The following is a 22,656-nucleotide window of genomic DNA, read 5'->3' as shown; positions in this document are numbered from 1 at the left end:
GAGTGCACACAGAACATTCTCCAGAACACATAACACTGCGTCACAAATCAGCCTTCAACAAGTACAGAAAGATTGAGATCATGCCATGCATATTTTCAGACCACAACACTATGATACTTGAAGTCAACCACAAGTAAAAAGATGGAAAGACCACAAACACTTGGAGGTTAAAGAACATTCTACTAAAGAATGAATGGGTTAACCAGGAAATTAAAGAGTAAATTAAAAAGTACATGGAATCAAAGAAAAATGAAAACATGACAGACCAAAACCTTTGGGATGTAGCAGAGGCAGTCCAAAGAGGCAAGTATATTGCAATGTGTGCCTATCTCAAGAAGCAAGAAAGGTCTCAAATACACAACCTAACCTTACACCTAAAGGAGCTAGAAAAGTAACAGAAGTAACAGCAAATAAAGTCTAAAGCCAGCAGAAGAAGGGAAATAATGAAGATGAGAGCAGAAATAAATGATATAGAAACAAAGAAACAAACAAAAACCCAATAGAACAGATAATGAAACTAAGGGCTGCTTCTTTGAAAGAAGCAATAAAACTGATAAACCCCTAGCCAGACTTACCAAAAAGAAAAGAGAAAGTATCCAAATAAATAAAATTATGAAAGGGGAGAGATCACAACCAATACCACAGAAATGCAAGCAATTATAAGAGAATATTATGAAGAATTACATATCAACAACCTGGGAAATCTGGAAAAAATGGATAAATTTCTAGAAACACACAAACTACCAAAACTGGAATAGGAAGAAATACACATTTTGAACAGACCCATAACCAGCAAAGGAGAATTATAGGCCAATGTCCCTGATGAACATGGATGCAACAATTCTCAATAAGATACTACCAAATTGAATTCAAGAGTACATTAAAAGAATTATTCACCATGATCAAGTGGTATTTATTCCTGGCTGCTACAGGACTGGCTCAATATGTGCAAATCAATCAACATGATACACTACATTAATAAGAGAAAGAAACGTATCCTCTCAATAGATGCAGAAAAGGTATTTGACAAAATACAGCATCCATTTTTTTAAATATTTATTTTTGAGAGAGAGAGGAAGACAAAGCATAAGCAGGGGAGGGGAAGAGAGAGAGGGAGACACAGAATCTGAAGCAGGCTCCAGGCTCTGAGCTGTCAGCACAGAGTCCAACGCAGGGCTCAAACTCACAGACCATGAGATCATGACTTGAGCCAAAATCAGAAGCTTAACCAACTGAGCCACCCAGGTTCCCCAATACAGCATCCATTCTTGATAAAAACTCTCAAGAAAGTAGGGATAGATGGAATGTACCTCAACATCATAAAGGCCGTATATGAAAGACCCACCACTAATGTCATCCTTGATGGGGAAAAACTGAGGGCTTTCCCTCTATGGTCAGCAACAAGACAGTGATGTCCACTCTCACCATTACTATTTAACATAATACTGGAAGTCTTAGCCTCAGCAATCAGACAATGAAAAGAAATAAAAGGCATCTAAGTTGGCAAGGAAGAAGTCAAACTTTCACTATTTGCAGATGCTATGATACTCTGTGTAGAAAACCCAAAAGACTCCAACAAAAAATTGTTAGGATACGTGAATTCAGCAAAGTCGCAGGATATAAAATCAATGTGCAGAAATCTGTTGCATTTCTATACACCAATAATGAATCAGCAACAAAATTAATTAAGGAATTGATCCAATTTGCAATTTCCCCCAAAACAATTATATACCTAGGAATAAATCTAACCAAAGAGGTAAAAGATCTGTACTCTGACAACTATATAAAACTTTTGAAAGAAATGGAAGAGGACACAAAGAAACAGAAAAGCATTCCATGCTTATGGGTTAGAAAAACAAACATTATTAAAATACCTATACTACAATATACACATTTAATGCAATCCCTATCAAAATAGCACCAGCATTTTTGGCAGAGCTAGAAAAAACAATCCTAAAATTTGTACGGAACCATAAAAGACCCTGAATAGCTAAAGCAATCCTGAAAAACAAAACTGGATGCATCATGATTCTGGATTTCAAGCTACATTACAAAGCTGTAGTCATCAAGATAGTATGGTACTGGCACAAGAACAGACACACAAATCAATGGAACAGAATAGAAAACCCATAACTATACCCACAACTATATGGTCAACTAATCTTTGACAAAGCAGGAAAGAATATCCAATTAAAAAAAGACCATCTCTTCAGCAAATGGTGTCAGGAAAACAGGACAGCACCATGCAGAAGAATGAAACTGTACCATTTTCTTACACCATACACAAAAATAAATTCAAATGGATGAAAGACCTAAATGTTAGACATGAAACCATCAAAATCCTGGAGAACACAGGTAGCAACCTCTCCCGCCTCTGCTGTAGCAACATCTTACTAGACATGTTCCAGGGGAAAGGAAAACAAAAGCAAAAATGAACTATTGGGATTTCATCAAGATAAAAACCTCCGCACAGTGAAGGAAGCAATCAACAAAATTAGGAGGAAGTCTATGGAATAGATGAAGATATTTGCAAATGACATATCTGATAAAGGTTAGTATACAAAATCTATAAAGAACTTATCGAACTCAACAGCCAAAAACCAAATAATCCAGTGAAGAAAGGGAAGAAGACATGAAGAGACACTTTTCTTACGGCATCCAGATGGCTGATACATGAAAAGATGCTCAACATCACTCATCATCAGAGAAATACAAATCAAAACCACAATGAGATACCACCTCACACCTGTCATGGTTAAAATTAACACAGAAAACAACAGATGTTGGAGAAGATGCAGAGAAAGGGGAATCTTTGTGTACTGTTGGTGGTAACTGTTGCAACCACTCTTGAGAATGGTACGGAGGTTCCTCAAAAAGTTAAAAATGGAAATACTCTATTTTTAGAGTATTGACTCAGCAATTGCACTACTAGGTATTTACACAAAGGATACAAATATACAGATTCAAAGAGGTACTTGCATATCAATGTTTATTGCAGCATTATCAACAATAGCCAAACTATGGAGAGAGCCAAAATTTTCATCAACCGATGAACAGATAAAGAAGTGATGTGTGTGTGTGTGTGTGTGTGTGTGTGTGTGTGTGTGTGTGTGTGTGTAATGGAGTATTACTCAGCCATCGAAAGGAATGAAATCTTGCCATTTGTAAGGACATGGATGGGATGGGGCTGGAATGTATTATGCTAAGGGAAATAAGTCAGGCAGAGAAAGACAAATATCATATGATTTCACTCATATATAGAATTTAAAACAAACAGATTAACATATGGAAAGGTGGAAAAGAGAGAGGGAAACAAACTATAAGGGACTATTATGGAGAAAAAACAGAGGGTTGATGGAGGGAGGTGAGTGGGGGATGGGCTAAATGGATAAAGGGTATTAGGGAGGGCACTTGTGTTGAACACTGGGTATTATACATAAGTGAAAAATCACTAAATTCTACTACTAAAAATAATGTTACACTAGCTGTTAACTAGAATTTAAATAAAAATTTGAAAAAATATATATTAATATTAACAGATATAAAGGGAGAAATTGACAGTAATAGTAGAAAAATAGGGGATTTTAACATCCCACTTACACCAATGGACAGATCATCCAGGCAGAAAATCAATAAAGAAATAGTGTCTTTTAAGGATACATTAGACCAGATGAACTTAACAGATATATACAAAACACTCCATCCAAAAACAACAGAATACACATGCTTTTCAAGTGCACATGGACATTCTCCAGGATAGACCACATGTTAAACAAGTCTCAATAATTTTTAAAAGGCGGAAAGCATATCATGCATCTTTTCCAACTACAACATATGAAACTACAAATCAATAACAAAAAAAATTGGAAAAAAAACACACAAACACCTGTAGGCTAAAAAACATGCTACTAAAGAGCCAATAGGTCAATGAGGAAATCCAAGAAGAAACCAAAAAATACATGGAGACAAATGAAAATGAAAATGGGACACAGAAAACCCAGTCTAAGAAAGAAATGTATAGCAATACAGGCCTCCCTCAAGAAACAAGAAAAGTTTCAAATAAACAATTGAACATTATACATAGGAACTAGAAAAAGAACAACAAAGCCCAAGTTAGTAGAAGGAGGGAAATAATATCAGTACAAATTAAATAGAGAATAAAACACACACACACACACACACACACACACACACACACACACACACACAAAGATCAATGAAATCAAGATCTTGTTCTTTGACTCATTACAGAATAGAGAACACAAAATCTGAAACAAAAGAACGAATACCACAGAAATACAAAGGATTATAAAAGAATACTGTGAAAAATTATATGCCAGCAAATTTGACAAACTAGAATAGAGAATAGGCAAATTCACAAAAACATCTAATCTTCTAAAACTGAATCAAGACAAAATAGAAAATCTGAACAGACTAATTACTAGTAACGAAACTGGATCATAATCAAAAACGAAACTGAATCATAATCAAAAACTCTCAACAAACAGAAGTCCAGGACCATATGGATTCACAGATGAAATCTATTAAATATTTAAAGAACAGTTAATACCTATTCTCCTCAACCTATTGCAAAAAATAGAAGAGGAAGAAAAGCTTCCAAATACATTCTACAAGGTCAGCATTATCCTGATACTAAAACTAGACGAAAACACCACAAAAAAAGAAAACCACAAGCCAATATCCCTGATGAACAAAGATGCAAAAAACCCTCAACAAATTATTAGCAATGTACATTCAAGAATCCATTAAAAGGATCATTCACCACAAGCAAGTAGGATTTCTTTCAGGGATGGTTCAATATTCATAAATGCAATTGATGTGATACACCACTTAACAAAAAAAAAAGAATAAAACACATAGGATCATATCAACAGATGCAGAAAAATCATTTGACAAAATTCAACATCATTTCATGATAAAAAACTGTTAAAGTGGGTTTAAAGGGAATATGCCTGAATATGAATAAAGGCCATATATGAGAACACCACAGCCAACATCATGCTCAATGGTGATAAACAAATTGTCATCTAAGATCAGGAACAAGATAAGGATGTCAAGCTCACCAATTTTATTAAACATAGTACTAGATGTCTGAGCCACGGTAATCAGAAAAGAAATAAAAAGCATCCAAATTGGGAAGAAAGATGTTATATGGTCACTACCTGCAGATGATATATATTACACATAAAAAACACTAAAGACTCCATCAAAACCTATTAAAAGTAATAAATTCAATAAAGGTGAAAGATACAAAATTATACACAGAAATTGTTTCTATACACTTATAAAGAAGTAGAAGGAGAAATTAAGAAAATAATTCCATTTACAAATGCACCAAAAAGAAAATACCTAGGAATAAACATAACAAAGATGGTGAAAGAACTGTATTTTGAAAACTGTAAAACAATGGTGAAAGAAATTGAAGATGAGACAAATGGAAAGATATTCTATACTCATGGACTAGAGGAAATAATATGCTCAAAATGTCCATATCACCCAAAGAAATCTACAGATTCAATGTATCTCTATCAAAATATCTATTTTGTATCTCTATCAAAATATCAATAACATTTTTCACAGGACTAGAACAAATAATGCTAAATTGTGTATGAAACCACAAAGACCCAAAATAGCCAAAGCAATCTTGAGAAAGAAGAACTAAGCAGGAGGTATCAAAATCCCATATTTTAAGATATACTACAAAGCTGTAGTAATCAAAACAGTATAGTACTGACACAAATATAGACACAGATGACAGAGAGCCCAGAAATAAACCCACATTTATATGGTCAATTAATCTACAACAAAAGAGGCAAGAATATACAATAGAGAAAAGACAGTTTCTTTAATATATGGCGCTGGGAAAACTGGACAGCTACATGCAAAAGAATGAAACTGAACTGCTTTCTTACACCATGCACAATAATGTAAATGGATTAAAGACCTAAATGTGAGACCTGAAACCATAAAACTCCTAGAAGAAAACTTAAGAATTAATCCCATTGTCCCCTTGACTTGGGTCTTAGCAACATTTTTTTTTAGATAAGTCTTCTAAAGCAAGGGCAAAAAAAAGAAAAATAAACCCTTGGGACTACACCAAAATAAAAGGCTTTGTGCACAGCAAAAGAAACCATGAACAAAACGAAGAAGCAACCTACTGAATGGGAGAAGATGTTTGCAAATGATATATCCGATAAGGGTTACCATCTAAAGTAAATAAAGAACTTACATAATGCCAATGAAGAGAAAAAATCTGATTTTAAAATGGGCAGCAGACCCAAATAGACGTTTTTCCAAAGACCCAAAGATCACAAACAGGTACATGAAAAGACGTTCATCATCTCTAATCATCAGGGAAATGCAAATCAAAGCCACAATGAGCTCTCACCTTCCACCTGTCAAGATGGCTAGAATCAAAAGCACAAGAAACAAGTGGTGTTGAGGATGTGGAGAAAAAGTGCACTGTTGATGGGAATGCAAATTGGTGCAGCCAATATGATAAGCAGTATGCAGTTTCCTCAAAAAATTAAAAATCATGATCTAGTAATTCCTGGGTATTTACCCAAGGAATACAAAAATACTAATTCAAAAAAATATATACGCACCCCTATGTTTACTGCAGCATTCTTTGCAATAGCCAAAGATTGGAAGCAGCTCTACTATCTATAGATAGATGAATGGATAAAGGAGTGGCATATATACATACCATGGAACATTACTCAGCCATAAGAAACAATGAGATCTTGCCATTGCAGAACCATGGATGAACCTAGAGAAAATTATGCTAAGTGAAATAAGTCAAAGAAAGACAAAAGCCATATGATTTCACTTATCTGTGAAATCTAAAAAACAAAGGAACAAACAAAAGCAGAAACAGACCCATAAATACAAAGAACAAACTGATGGTTGCCAGAGGAGCCCTAGGATGGGCAGCATGAGTGAAGCAGAGTGGGTTGTACAGGTTTCCAGTATTGAAATAAATAAGTCATGGGGATAAAATTGCATAACATAGAGAAGATGAAAAAAATGTGGAAGATATGGTAATAGTGTTGTATAGTGACAGATGGCAGCTACACTTGTGAGCTAGGGAGGGGCAGAGAGAGGGAGACACAGAATTTGAAACGGACTCCAGGCTCTGAGCTGTCAGCAGGCTGGAACTCACAACTGCGAGATCATGAACTGAGCCAAAGTCGGTAGCGTAACCGACTGAGCCACCCAAGCACCCCGCCTGTAAAGTCTTTAATTGCCACTTTGGTTAAATGGATAACTAAATATTGTTTTCTAATGATCTGCAAAGCTACTTAATCAAATGTCCAAACACTTGTTTTTTTATGGACTTCCCAAAAACAGAATTTAAAATGAAATCTTTTTTTTTTTTTTTTTTTTTTTTTTTTTAGCGTTTAATTATTTTTGAGACAGAGAGAGACAGAGCATGAACGGGGGAGGGTCAGAGAGAGGGAGACACAGAATCTGAAACAGGCTCCAGGCTCTGAGCTGTCAGCACAGAGGCCGACGTGGGGCTTGAACTCACAGACCGCGAGATCATGACCTGGGCCAAAGTCGGCCGCTTAACCGACTGAGCCACCCAGGTGCCCTAAAATGAAATCTTTTGACCCCAAACTAAATTTTGAAATTTCTAGAAGGTCCCTGGAAAATCTCAAAGACTTTCTTCTGATAAAAGAGGGATGTTAAATATGTCAGACATATTTGTTATGTTAAATTACATGAGGAAGATTGTCAAACAAGTGTTGCTATACCTTCTTAGATAATATTTGTGTAAATATACATTAAGGCAAGTGTTCTAGAAATTATACAAAACTCCTATAAATCTGTTATGTCCTGGTATGTTATCAGTTATAATTTCAGTTGTTATCTTGAAGTGTAGTAGGTCACAGAAACAATCAAATTTCCTTGTCAACTTCATGGTAATAAATGAATTAGATCTTTAGCCACTGCCATTTTTATTTGTCATTGACAGACAGTTATTGTTTTACTCTGATGCTTTTGCAACAGTGTTTCATCTTCAAGGAGATTCAGGGAAAAGGCTCTGACAAGTACTCTAGAATAAAGTTCTCTATTACCTTTAACATTATACTACTGAACTAGGTAAGAATTTACAGAACTCTAAAGGAGAAACTGATATCTTCTTAAAGCAGCTTTATGAGGCTAAAATCAATGAATATTAATTACATGGGGCTGAACAAACTAATGAAGATGATTATAATTATCATGACTTTTTGTTTGAAATATTGCTGGTTCCTTAAATTTTATTTTCCAAATATTAGAAGACCTTTCCTCCTAAGCTAACTATGACTTATAGCAATTTGGTAAGTAATACCTATATAAACAGAATTGAAATGTTTATCTTTTTCTCCCTACCTGACCCCTCCAGAATTAAGAAACTCTCAGTGAGTATTCTTATGTTTTCATGGCAATATATTTATTTGCATAAGTTCATAAGAATCTGTTCTTGTAACAGGACACCACTGCAAACATTGGTTATATTACCAAGGCTTTGACTAGAATGTCATATTTGAAAGAAAAACGCATAGACTCAGAAACGACCAGACACTTTTCAGGAACTAAAATTGACCCTATTGAGCCAATAAAAAGCCTTTTGGAAGCCCAGGGTCCATAAGCTCACTTGAGCCATAGACGCACTGGGACACTGAAAAGAGAACTATGGTTTAAAAGGGCTAAGGAGACAGAACTTTGGAAGATGGTGGCATCCAAGATGGAGGCTCACCACATCCTGCTGATCACTTAGATTCCACCCACACCTGCCTAAATAACCCAGAAAACCACCAGAAGACTAGCAGAACGGACTCTCTGGAGCCAAGCATAGACAAGAGGCCCACGGAAGAGGGTAGGAAGGTCGGAGGGGCGGTGTGTGCTACACGGACAGGCGGAAGGGAGCCGGGGCAGTGGAGGGGCAGCCCGCCCGGCAAGGCAGAGCCCCCCCGAGTCTGACTTGCAAAAGCAGAGGGGCCAGACGGAGTGAGTTCTGACAGCCAGCGGGACTTAACATGTGGAATGTTATAAGTTGACAGCTCTGCTTGGAGAGCGGGAGGGCGAGAGGACATCAGGAGGGAGAGGTGTCGAGCCCCAGAAGACAGGGCCCAGCTCAGCAGGGAACAAAGGCGCTGGCCAGCATCTCCCTCCCATCCCCCAGCCAAAACCCCAAAGGGAACCAGTTCACCTAACTTGCTGCACCGGGCAAACACCCAACTCTGTGCTTCTGTGGATCCATCTCTCCAATGGGTCGGCCTCCCTCCTGTTGCTGCAGGGCCCCGCCCACAGGGGACCACCTAGGGCAAAGAGAACTGAACCTGCCCCTCCCGCCCCTGTGCACCTCGCGGATCCACCCTGGCTAATATGCCAGATCCCATCAAAGCAGCACCACAAGCCTGGCATTGTGCAAGTAGCCCAGACAGGGGGCACACCACTCCACAGTGAGTCCTGCCCCTGGGAGAGGGGAAGATAAGGTACACACCAGTCTGACTGTGGCCCCAGTGGTGGGCTGGGGGGGCAGACATCGGGTCTAACTGTGGCCCCACCCACCAACACAAGTTACTCCGGACAGCACAGGGGAAGTGCCCTGCAGTTTGGAGCAACCCCAGGCACTACCCAAAATGATGAAACGGAAGAATTCTCTTCAAAAGAAACTCCAGGGAGTAGAGACAGCTAACAAATTGATCAAAACTGATTTAAGCAATATAACGGAACAAGAATTTAGAATAATAGACCTAAAATTAATCGCTGGGCTTGAAAAACGAATAGAGGACAGCAGAGAATCTATTGCTACAGAGATCAAGGGACTAAGAAATAGTCATGAGGAGCTAAAAAATGCTATAAATGAGGTGCACAATAAAATGGAGGCGACCACAGCTCAGATTGAAGAGGCAGAGGAGAGAATAGGTGAAATAGAAGATAAAATTATGGAAAAAGAGGAAGCTAAGAAAAAGAGAGATAAAAAAATCCAGGAGTATGAGGGGAGAATTAGAGAACTAAGTGATGCAATCAAATGCAACAATATCCATATAATAGGAATTCCAGAATAGGAAGAGAGAGAGACAGGGGCTGAAGGTGTACTTGAACAAATCATAGCTGAGAACTTCCCTGATCTGGGGAAGGAAAAAGGCACTGAAATCCAAGAGGCACAGAGAACTCCCTTCAGACATAACTTGAATCGATTTTCTGCATGACATATCATAGTGAAACTGGCAAAATACAAGGATAAAGAGAAAATTCTGAAAGCACCTAGGGATAAACACGCTCTAACATATAAAGGGAGACCGATAAGACTAGGGACAGACCTATCTACTGAAACTTGGCAGGCCAGAAAGGAATGGCAGGAAAATCTTCAGTGTGATGAACAGAAAAAATATGCAGCTGAGAATCCTTTATCCAGCAACTCTGTCATTCAGAATAGAAGGAGAGAGAAAGGTCTTCCCAAACAAACAAAAACTGAAGGAATTCATCACCACTAAACCAGCCCTACAAGAGATCCTAAGGGGGATACTATGAGTGAAATGTTGCAGGGACCTCAAAGTACCAGAGACATCACTACAAGCATGAAACCTACAGACATCACAATCACTCTAAACCCATATCTTTCAATAATAACACTGAATGTAAATGGACTAAATGCTCCAACCAAAAGACATAGGGTATCAGAGTGGATAGAAAACAAGACCCATCTATTTGCTGTCTACAAGAGACTCATTTTAGACCTGAGGACACCTTCAGATTGAAAGTGGGGGGATGGAGAACTATCTATCATGCTACTGGAACTCAAAAGAAATCTGGAGTAGCCATTCTTTTTTTTTTAAGTTTTTTTTTTTTTAACGTTTATTTATTTTTGAGACAGAGAGAGACAGAGCATGAACGGGGGAGGGGCAGAGAGAGGGAGACACAGAATCTGAAACAGGCTCCAGGCTCTGAGCTGTCAGCACGGAGCCTGACGCGGGGCTCGAACTCACGGACCGCGAGATCATGACCTGAGCCGAAGTTGGCTGCTTAACCGACTGAGCCACCCAGGCGCCCCTGGAGTAGCCATTCTTATATCAGACAAACTAGACTTTAACTTAAAGGCTGCAACAAGAGATGAAGAAGGGCATTATATAATAATTATAGGGTCTATCCATCAGGAAGAGCTAACAATTATAAATATCTATGTGCCGAATACGGAAGCCCCCAAATATATAAAACACTTCATCACAAACATAAGCAACCTTATTGATAAGAATGTGGTAATTGCAGGGGACTTTAATACTCCACTTACAACCATGGATAGATCATCTAGACACAGGATCAATAAAGAAACAAGGGCCCTGAGTGATACATTGGAACAGATGGACTTGACAGATATATTTACAACTCTGCATCCCAAAGCAACAGAATATACTTTCTTCTCGAGTGTACATGGAACATTCTCTAAGATAGATCACATATTGGGTCACAAAACAGCCCTTCATAAGTATAAAAGAATTGAGATCATACCATGCACACTTTCAGACCACAATGCTATGAAGCTTGAAAGCAACCACAGGAAAACGTCTGGAAAACCTTCAAAAGCATGGAGGTTAAAAAACACCCTACTAAAGAATGAATGGGTCAACCAGGCAATTAGAGAAGAAATTTAACAATATGTGGAAACAAATGAAAATGAAAATACAATAATCCAAATGCTTTGGGATGCAGCAAAGTCAGTCCTGAGAGGAAAATACATTGCAATCCAGGCCTATCTCCAAAAACAAGAAAGATCCCAAATACAAAATCTAACAGCACACCTAAAGGAAATAGAAGCATAACAGCAAAGACACCCCAAACCCAGCCAAAGAAGGGAAACAATAAAGATCAGAGCAGAAATAAACAATATAGAATCTAAAAAAACTGTAGAGCAGATCAATGAAACCAAGAGTTGTTTTTTTGAAAAAATAAACAAAATTGATAAACCTCTAGCCAGGCCTCTCAAAAAGAAAAGGGAGATGACCCAAATAGGTAAAATCATGAATGAAAATGGAATTATTACAACCAATCCCTCAAAATATAAGCAATTATCAGGGAATACTATGAAAAATTATATGCCAACAAACTGGAAAACCTGGAAGAAATGGACAAATTCCTAAGCACCCACACACTTCCAAAACTCAATGAGGAAAAAATAGGAAGCTTGAACAGATCCATAACCAGCAAAGAAATTGAATCAGTTATCAAAACTCTCCCAACAAATAAGTCAGGACCAGATGGCTTCCCAGGGGAATTTTACCAGACATTTAAAGCAGAGATAATACCTATCCTTCTCAAACTGTTCCAAAAAATAGAAATGTAAGGAAAACTTCCAGGCTCATTCTATTAAGCCAGCATTACTTTGATTCCTAAACCAGACAGAGACCCAGTAAAAAAAGAGAACTACAGGCCAATATCCCTGATGAATATGGATGCAAAAATTCTCAGTAAGATACTAGCAAAACGAATTCAACAGCATATAAAAAGAATTATTCACCATGATCAAGTGGGATTTAAGAAAAGATAAGAACCATAAGATCCTGTCAATCGATGCAGAAAAAGCATTTGATAAATTTCAGCATCCTTTCTTAATAAAAATCCTCGAGAAAGTCGGGATAGAAGGAACATACTTAAAGATCATAAAAGCCACTTATGAAAAGCCCACAGCTGATATCATCCTCAATGGGGAAAAACTGAGAGCTTTTTCCCTGAGATCAGGAACACGACAGGGATGGCCACTCTTACCGCTGTTGTTTAACATAGTGTTGGAAGTGCTAGCATCAGCAATCAGACACCAAAAGGAAATCAAAGGCATCAAAATTGGCAAAGATGAAGTCAAGCTTTCACTTTTTGCAGATGACATGATATTATACATGGAAAACCTGATAGACTCCACCAAAAGTCTACTAGGACTGATACATGAATTCAGCAAAGTCACAGGATAAAAAATCAATGTACAGAAATCAGTCGCATTCTTATACACTAATAATGAAGCAACAGAAAGACAAATGAAGAAACTAATCCCATTCACAATTGCACCAAGAACCATAAAATACCTAGGAATAAACCTAACCAAAGATGTAAAAGATCTGTATGCTGAAAACAATAGAAAGCTTATGAAGGAAATTGAAGAAGATATAAAGAAATGGAAAAACATTCCATGCTCATGGATTGGAAGAATAAATATTGTTAAAATGTCAATACTACCCAAAGCAATCCACACATTCAATGCAATCCCAATCAAAATTGCACCAGCATTCTTCTCGAAGTTAGAACAAACAATCCTAAAATTTGTATGGAACCACAAAAGACCCCGAATAGCCAAAGTAATTTTGAAGAAGACCAAAGCAGGAGGCATCACAATCCCAGACTTTAGCCTCTACTACAAAGCTGTAATCATCAAGACAGCATGGTATTTGCACAAAAACAGACACATAGACCAATGGAATAGAATAGAAACCCCAGTACTAGACCCACAAACGTATGGCCAACTAATCTTTGACAAAGCAGGGAAGAATATCCAATGGAAAAAAGACAATCTCTTTAACAAATGATGCTGGGAGAACTGGACAGCAACATGCAGAAGGATGAAACTAGACCACTTTCTCACACCATTCACAAAAATAAACTCAAAATGGATAAAGGACCTGAATTAAGACAGGAAACCACCAAAACCCTAGAGGAGAAAGCAGGAAAAGGACTCTCTGACCTCAGTCGTAGCAATTTCTTACTTGACACATACCCAAAGGAAAGGGAATTAAAAGCAAACGTGAACTATTGGGACCTCATGAAGATAAAAAGCTTCTACACAGCAAAGGAAACAATCAACAAAACTAAAAGGCAACCAATGGAATGGGAAAAGATATTTGCAAATGACATATTGGACAAAGGGCTAGTATCCAAAATCTATAAAGAGCTCACCAAACTCCACACCTGAAAAACAAATAATCCAGTGAAGAAATGGGCAGAAAACATGAATAGACACTTCTCTAAAGAAGACATCCAGATGGCCAACAGGCACATGAAAAGATGCTCAATGTCGCTCCTCATCAGGGAAATACACATCAAAACCACACTCGGATACCACCTCATTCCAGTCAGAGTGGCTAAAATGAACAAATCAGGAGACTATAGATGCTGGCAAGATTGTGGAGAAACGGGAACCCCCTTGCACTTTTGGTGGGAATGCAAACTGGTGCAGCTGCTCTGGAAAACAGTGTGGAGGTTCCTCAAAAAATTAAAAATAGACATACCCTATGACCCAGCAATAGCACTGCTAGGAATTTACCAAAGGGATACAGGAGTGCTGATGCATAGGGGCACGTGTACCCCAATGTCTGTAGCAGCACTCTCAACAATAGCCAAATTATGGAAAGAGCCTAAATGTCCATCAACGGATGAATGGATAAAAAAAATGCGGTTCATATACACAATGGAGTACTACGTGGCAATGAGAAAAAATGAAATCTGGCCTTTTGTAGCAACATGGATGGAACTGGAGAGTGTTATGGTAAGTGAAATAAGTCATACAGAGAAAGACAGATACCATATCTTTTCACTCTTATGTGGATCCTGAGAAACTTAACAGCAGACCATGGGGGAGGGGAAGGGGAAAAAAAAAAGTTAGAGAGGGAGGGAGCCAAAACATAAGAGACTCTTAAAAACTGAGAACAAACTGAGGGTTGATGGGGGGTGAGAGGGAGGGAAGGGTGGGTGATGGGTATTGAGGAGGGCACCTTTTGGGATGAGCACTGGGTGTTGTATAGAAACCAATTTGAACAATAAATTTCATATTAAAAAAAAAAAAGCCATACCTGAACAAGGTCCAGCTCACAGTGAGGCAAAAAAAAAAAAAAAAATAATAATAATAATAATCATAATAAGCTGCGGTTTTGGGTTTAATTTTTACTATTTTATTTTTTTACTCTTTAAAATTTGTCTTTTTCTGTATTTTTTTTCTTTTTTGTTCTTTCTTTTCTTCCTCTTTTTCTTCTCTATTTTTCACTTTTTTTTATGTAATTACTTTTTCCTCTTTATTACCTCTGTAAAAAGCCATGGTTTAAAAGAGTAACTAGCACTACAGACACAGCTCCAGCCAGCCAGCAAAAGTCACCAAGCACACACAATCTGCACAGGGGTCACCATACACAAGGCCACTCCATCAACTTTAGGAGTTGTTGTTTTGTCTAATACACAGGAAAAACAAAAACAAACAAAAAAAAACACATAAAGTCAAGCAAAATAGGGAGACAGAAGAATATGCTCCAAAAGGAAAAAAAAAACTCAGAAAAATAAGTAAGAGATAAGCAATATGGCTGATAAAGACTTTAAAGTAATGATTATAAAGATATGCACTTTGCAAGAAAAAAGAATGGAAGTACTCAATGAGACCTTCAGTAAAGAGTTAGAAAATATTTAAAAGAACCAATCAGAGCTAAAGAATAGAATAACTGAAATCAAAAACACACTTCAGGGAATTGATAGTAGATTGGAGGATTTAAAAGAATGTATCAGTGATCTGAAAGACAGCAACAAAGAGGGAAAAGAATTTTAAACAATAAGGATAGATTAAGAGATCTCTTGGACAATATCAAGTGAACAAACATTCACATTATAGGGGTCCTAGAAGAAGAAGAGAGAGAAAGGTGCAGAAAATTTGAAGAGGGCCTGGGAAGCTCAGTCGGCTAAACATCTGACTCTCGATTTCAGCCCAGGTCATGATCTCATGGTTCATTAATTTGAGCCCCACTTTGCACTCTGCACTGACAGTGCAGAGCCCACTTGGGATTCTCTCTCTCTTGCTCTCTCTCGCTCTCACTCTCTCTCTCTTCCTCTCTCTTTGCCCCTTCCCTGCTTGTGCATGTGCTCCCTCTCTCTCAATATAAACTTTAAAAAAAATTTTGAAGAATAACTGAAATCTTGACATCCAATTTCAAGAATCACAGAGTCTCAAACAAGATGAACCAAAGGATGTCCACACCACACACAGCACGTAATTAAAATGTCAAAGTTGGGGCGCCTGGGTGGCGCAGTCAGTTAAGCATCCGACTTCAGCCAGGTCACAATCTCGCGGTCCGTGAGTTCGAGCCCCGCATCAGGCTCTGGGCTGATGGCTCAGAGCCTGGAGCCTGTTTCCGATTCTGTGTCTCCCTCTCTCTCTACCCCTCCCCCGTTCATGCTCTGTCTCTCTCTGTCCCCAAAATAAATAAATGTTAAAAAAAAAAATTTTTTTTTAAATGTCAAAGTTAAAGATAAAGAGAGAAACATAAATACAGCAAGAGAGAGAAAAAAAGAAGTTACCTACAGGTTAAACCTCTAAGACTATCAGCTGATTTTTTAGCACAAACATGGCAAGCCAGAAGGAAATGGCATAATATATTCAAAGTGCTGTAAGGAAAAAAAAAAAAAAACCTACAACCAAGAATACTCTACCCAGTGAGGTTATCCTCAAGATTTAAAGAGGATAGATGAAGAGTTTCCCAAAGAAAAGATAAAGGAGCTCATCATCACTAAACCAGCCTTATAATAAATATTAAAGGGACTTAAAGAGACTTCATTAAGTGGAAAAGAAATGGTCATACAGACATTAGAAAAATATGTATAAAAATATGACAACATAAACATAAAACATGGAGAAGGGAATAAAAAGAGAAGGGTAAAAGAGGAAAAAAATATTTTTTCTGTTTTATTTTTTTCAGAACATGTTTGAACTTAAATGACCATCAAATTAATATGGAGAGCTATTTACTTAGGATGTTATATATAAACCTCATGGTAAGCACAACCCAGAACCTATGACAGATATATGAAAAATAAAGTGAAAGAATGCCAAACAAAACATTACAGATACTCATGGATCACAAAGAGAACAAGAGAAGAAGAAACAAAGAGGTGCAAAAACAACCAGAAAACAAAATTTTTATATGGTAATAAGTACATATCTACAATATTTACCTTAAATATAAATGGCCTAAATGCCCCAATTAAAAGACACAAGATAGTGGAATGGATTAAAAAAAACAAAAAATAAAAAAACAACCCACTATATGCTTCCTAAAAGATATTCACCTCAGACCTAAGGACACATACAGATGGAAAATGAAGAGATGGAAAAACATTCACCATGCAAATGGAAGAGAAAAAAAAAACCCAGGTGGCAATACTTACATCAGAAAAATAGTCTTTAAAACAAAGACTGTAATGACAGATATAAAAGAGTACTCCATAATGATAAAAGGGTAAACCAAACAAGAGGATGTAAAAATTGTAAATATCCATGCACACAACACTAACGCACCTAAATACATAAAGCAAATGTTAACGGATATAAAGAGAGAAATTGATGTTAATACAATAATAGTAGGGGACCTTAACACCCCTACTTAGATTAATGGATAGATCATCCAGATAATCAATGAGGATACAAGGTCTTTGAATGACACATTAGACCAGATGGACATAACAGATATATACACAACAGAATACACATTCTTTTGGAGTGCATGAAAATCGTTCTCCAGAATAGATCACATATTAGCCCATAAAAGAAGCCTCAAAAAATTGAAGAAGATTGGAATCATACACATCATGCACTTTTTACAACCACAACAGTATGAAAATAGAAATAAATCACAAGAAAAAAACGTGGAAAAACACAAACATGTGAACAACATGATACTAAACAACCAATGGGTCAATGAAACAATCAAAGAAGAAATTTAAAAATACATGGAGAAAAATAAAAATGGAAACACAATGGTCCAACATCTCTGGGACACAGCAAAAGCAGTTCTTAGAGGAAGCATATAGCAGTACGGGTCTACCTCAAGAAACAAGGAAAACCTCAAACAATATAACCTTACACCTAAAGGAAATAAAACAAGAACAACAAAGCCCAAGGTGAGTAGAAGAAAGGAAATAATAAGTATCAGATAAGAAATAAATGACATGGAGACTAAAAAGAGAGAGAGAGAGAGAGAGAGAGAGAGAGAGAGAGAGAGAGAAATCAATGAAACCAAGAGCTGGTTTTTGAAAAGATAATCACAATTGACAAACCCTTAGCCAGACTCAACAAGGAAAAAAGAGAAAGGACAAACTTAAATAGAATCAGAAATGAGAGAGGAGATGTAACAACTGACAGCACAGAAATACAAAAGGATTATAACGGAATACTACAAAAATATATATATATATGTCAACAAACTAGACAAGCTAGAATAAATAAATTCCTAGAAACACAATCTTCCAAAACTGAACCAAGGAGAAACAGAAAATCTGAACAGACCAATTACAAGTAATGAAATTGAACTGATAATCAAAAAAACTACTCAAAAAGTCCAGGACCAGATAGATTCACAGGGGAGTTCCACCAGACATTTAAAGAACAGTTAATACCTATTCTCAAACTATTGCAAAAAATAGAAAAGGAAGGAAAGTTTCCAAATACATGCTATCAGGCCAGCATTACCCTGATACCAAAACCAGACAAAGACACCACCAAAAGAGAGAATTACAGGCCAGTATCCCTCATAAACACAGATGCAAAAATCCTCAACAAAATATTAACAAACTGCATACAACAACACACTGTAAAGATCATTCACCATGATCAAGTGGAATTTATTCTGGAGATGCAATTCCTATTAGAATACCAACATCATTTTTCACAAAATAGAACAAATAATCCTAAAATATGTAGGGAACCACAGAAGACCCCGAATAGCCAAAGCAATCCTGAGAAGAACAAAGTTGGAGGTGTCACAATTTCAAAACATACTACAAAGCTGTAGTAATCAAAATGTTATGGTGCTGGCACTAAAATAGAACACAGATCAATAGTACATATAAACCCACATTTATATGGTCAATTAATCTACAACAAGGGAGGCAAGAATATACAAAGGGGAAAAGACAGTCTCTTCAATAAATGGTGCTGGGAAAATGGGACAGCTTCATGCAGAAGAATGAACTGGACCACTCTCCTACACCATACGCCAAAATACACTCAAAATTGATTAAACACCTAAACATAAAAACTGAAACCATAAAAATCCTAGAAAAGAACACGGGCAGTAATTTTTCTGACATTAGTCATAGCAACATGGTTCTAGACGTGTCTCTTGAGGCAAGGGACACAAAAGTAAAAATAAACTATTGGGACTACATCAACACAAAAAGGTTTTGCACAGCCAAGAAACCATCAAGAAAACAGAAAGACAACCTATCGAATGGGAGAAGACATTTGCAAACAATATATTTGATAAGGGATTTATATCCAAAAACATAAAGAATTTATACAACTCAACACCAAAGGTCAAATAATCCAGTTAAAAATGGGCAGAAGATATGAATAGCTATTTATCCAAAGAAGACATATAGGTGTTCAGCAGACACTAAAAATGCTCAACACCACTCACCATGAGGGAAATACAAATGAACCACAATATCACTTTTTACCTGTTAGAATGGCTAAAATCAAAAAGAAACAAAAACTGTTTAAGAGAATATGGAGAAAAAGGAACCCTTGTGCGCTGTTGGTGGGAATATAAATTGGTTCAACCACTGAAGAAAACAGTATAGAGGTTCCTTGAATATTAAAAATAGAAATACCATATGATCCAATAGTTCTGCTATTGGGTATTTACCAAAAAACAAAAACAAAAACACTAATTTGGCTTCCTTTTGGCCATCTTCCAGTAATTTGCCAAAATGACCAACACAAAAGGAAAAAGGAGAGGCACCCGCTGTATGTTCTTTAGGCCTTTTAGAAAACATAGAGTTGTGCCTTTGGCCACATATATGCAAATCTATAAGAATGTGATATTGTAGATATAAAGAGAATGGGCACTATTCAAAACGAAAGCCCCACAAATGTGACTGTGGCAAAACTGGAAGAGTCTACAATGTTACCCAGCATGCTTCTGGCATTGTGATATGTCCACTCTAAAAAACAAACAAAAGCACAAACTGATGGTTTCCAGAGGGGAGGAGATGGAGGGATGCACAAAACGGATGAAGGGAAGTAGGAGGTACAGGCTACTAGTTATGAAATGAATCAGTCATGAGGATAAAAGGGGATAAAGGGTACAGCATAGAGAATATAGTCAGTGGTATGGTAATAGCATTGTATGGTGACAGATGGTAGCTACAGTTGTGGTGAGCAGGACATGACACATAGAGTTGTCAAATCATTGTGTTGTACACCTGAAACTAATGTAGTGTTTCAACTATAGTTCAATTAAAAAATAAAATAAAAACAGGGGTGCCTGAGTGGCTCAGTCAGTTAAGCAACCAACTCTTGATTTTGGCTCAGATCATGATCTCACAGTTGTGAGATTGAGCCCTGGAAAATACCACAACCAGTCACAGACAAGCTAGATTGCATTCCATTCTTACCACAAAAGCAGCAACTCAGAAACTGATAATGACTGTTTGGATATTGGAAACAGCACATATCACATACGAGAATATTAAAACACATTTATGAAATAAATAGGAAGAGTAGGGAATTTAGATGGAGACCCATGAGGCAGTCTTTATTTCAAAAATGCTGTCAGAACTTATAATAGCATCTCATGAGGGCTCTGGATATAAACCAGAGTGCCTATACTCACAAGGGTTTACAACACGATCTCTGTGAACTAAAACACCACAGGACCCCCAAATATTACCCAACTGTATTTTGGACTAAGAAGTTCCTGTGGTCCAACAACAGACACCAACCAATTAAGGGCTCACCCAGGTACTCTATGAGCCCTACAAAATTCAGAACCACTGACAGAAAGTAAACTAATTACACCTAAGCTACAACAGCCTATTCTGGAATGGGTAAAGCAGACCCCTGACAAACAGAGAGAAGCTACTCCTGACCATAAAGTCCTAACATGGAAATGGTATATTTCCAAGTAGGACAAACAGATTGAGGGTCAGCTTTGTGTGAACTGAGAAAATTTCCACTATGCCAATAGTGGACTTGCCAGAATTCCTGAGGGCAAGCCTATCCACGCTCCAGCAGTTGGGCAATGGGGACTGCCCTGGTCCCTGGCACCCAGTAATGCCTGGTTCATACACACATCAGCCTCCATGACACCATCTGGAGAATGCTGGCAGCCAGTGGCCTTGAGGACTAATGATGGTCTAACCCTGACAGATTCAGGCTTGAGAAAATCAGCACAATATGCTGAATTAATGGCCATAAAAGTAACTGATGAACAATCTGTTAAAGAAAATCAGAATGACCTATATCTTTCTCAGACCCATGGGAAATAGCTGTTAGAATAGCTCTTTGGTCAGGAACATGGTGGGGAAATGACTGGAAAATAGGAAATATGAACATATGGAGTAAGGATATGGCAGAAAATAGCGCTGGCTGACATCTTCATGTTCATCACACATGTCTCGGCATATCAGAAAGACAAGGCTCAAGTACCAAAACTTAATGACCAGATAGACAAACTCACTAGGAAAACTAAGAGGCCCAAATTCCCCAAATTTAACAAAAATACAATCATTCACGACTAAGGAGAAAACCAATTCAAAACACAACCATATATAAACAAGCAGAACAATGGAACATAAAACCTGAGCACACAAATATGCCAAGTGATTGGGTCATTGCATGGGCACATATCACCAAACAAATCATGCTGGGACACAAAGCACTAGGACATGATTAGGAAAATAAACATGTATATACCTACCAAATACCTCCACTTTCAAATTAAGAAATGTGGGAATTGCTGAAAGTTTAAAGTGTGAAGGTCACTAATGAATACTCTGTAAGGTCAAAGAAGCAGCAGACCCTTCCTGATTATACAAATGATTGTATAGGACCCTTATCTGTACCAGAGAACAAATTATGCATGCACTTTGTAGACACATGGTCAGGAATAGGATTACTCTATCCTTGCAGGAAAAATGATCAGACATCTACCATCAGAGCATTAGAAATCGGGATTGCTTGCTATGGTATCCCAATTAAATCAGGGGCCCCACTGCAAAGGAAAGCAAGTACAAGAATGGGCTAAGAACAAAGCATAGTAAGATACAAAGGACTTACACCTACAAGCCCAACCATGTCTGGGTCAAATGAAAGGTGCAATGGCTTACTCAAGCAGAAGCTGACTAATAAGCCTGATAGAAAAGCTTGGACGAAACCAATCTGGGAGGTGGCAAGATCTCTAAACCATAAATATGGAAAGAATGGAAAAACTCCTATCGCATTAATATTGCAAGCACCTCTACAGATGAGACCACTGACAAACTCCAGAATCTAAACTAGAAGGAAAACATTTAAAAAAAAAAACATAATGGTATATATATAGTACTAGGGAAATTATGGTACCTGCCATCAATACAACCTACTGGATGACTGAAGAAAAAACTACATTACATCACATTAAAGAAAACATTAAAGATGACTCTGAGAATGGCAGGCATGAGAACACCATCTTTATTGTATTGACACCAGATGCCTGATATTTAGCCTCGCAAGATGGAGGGCGACTATGCTAGAGGGAATATAGGCAATAATAGACGTCATAATGGTAGATATCCTTGGGTGGCAAGAACAACGAGAAGGAATTAAAAATGCCAAGGAAACTATCTTTATTTTGCAGGCATGAA

Source organism: Prionailurus viverrinus, chromosome F1 (genome assembly GCF_022837055.1).
Source record: "Prionailurus viverrinus isolate Anna chromosome F1, UM_Priviv_1.0, whole genome shotgun sequence".
Classification (NCBI taxonomy): Eukaryota; Metazoa; Chordata; class Mammalia; order Carnivora; family Felidae; genus Prionailurus; species Prionailurus viverrinus.
The sequence above is the reverse complement of the archived record's forward strand: the minus strand, read 5'-3'. Positions refer to the sequence as shown.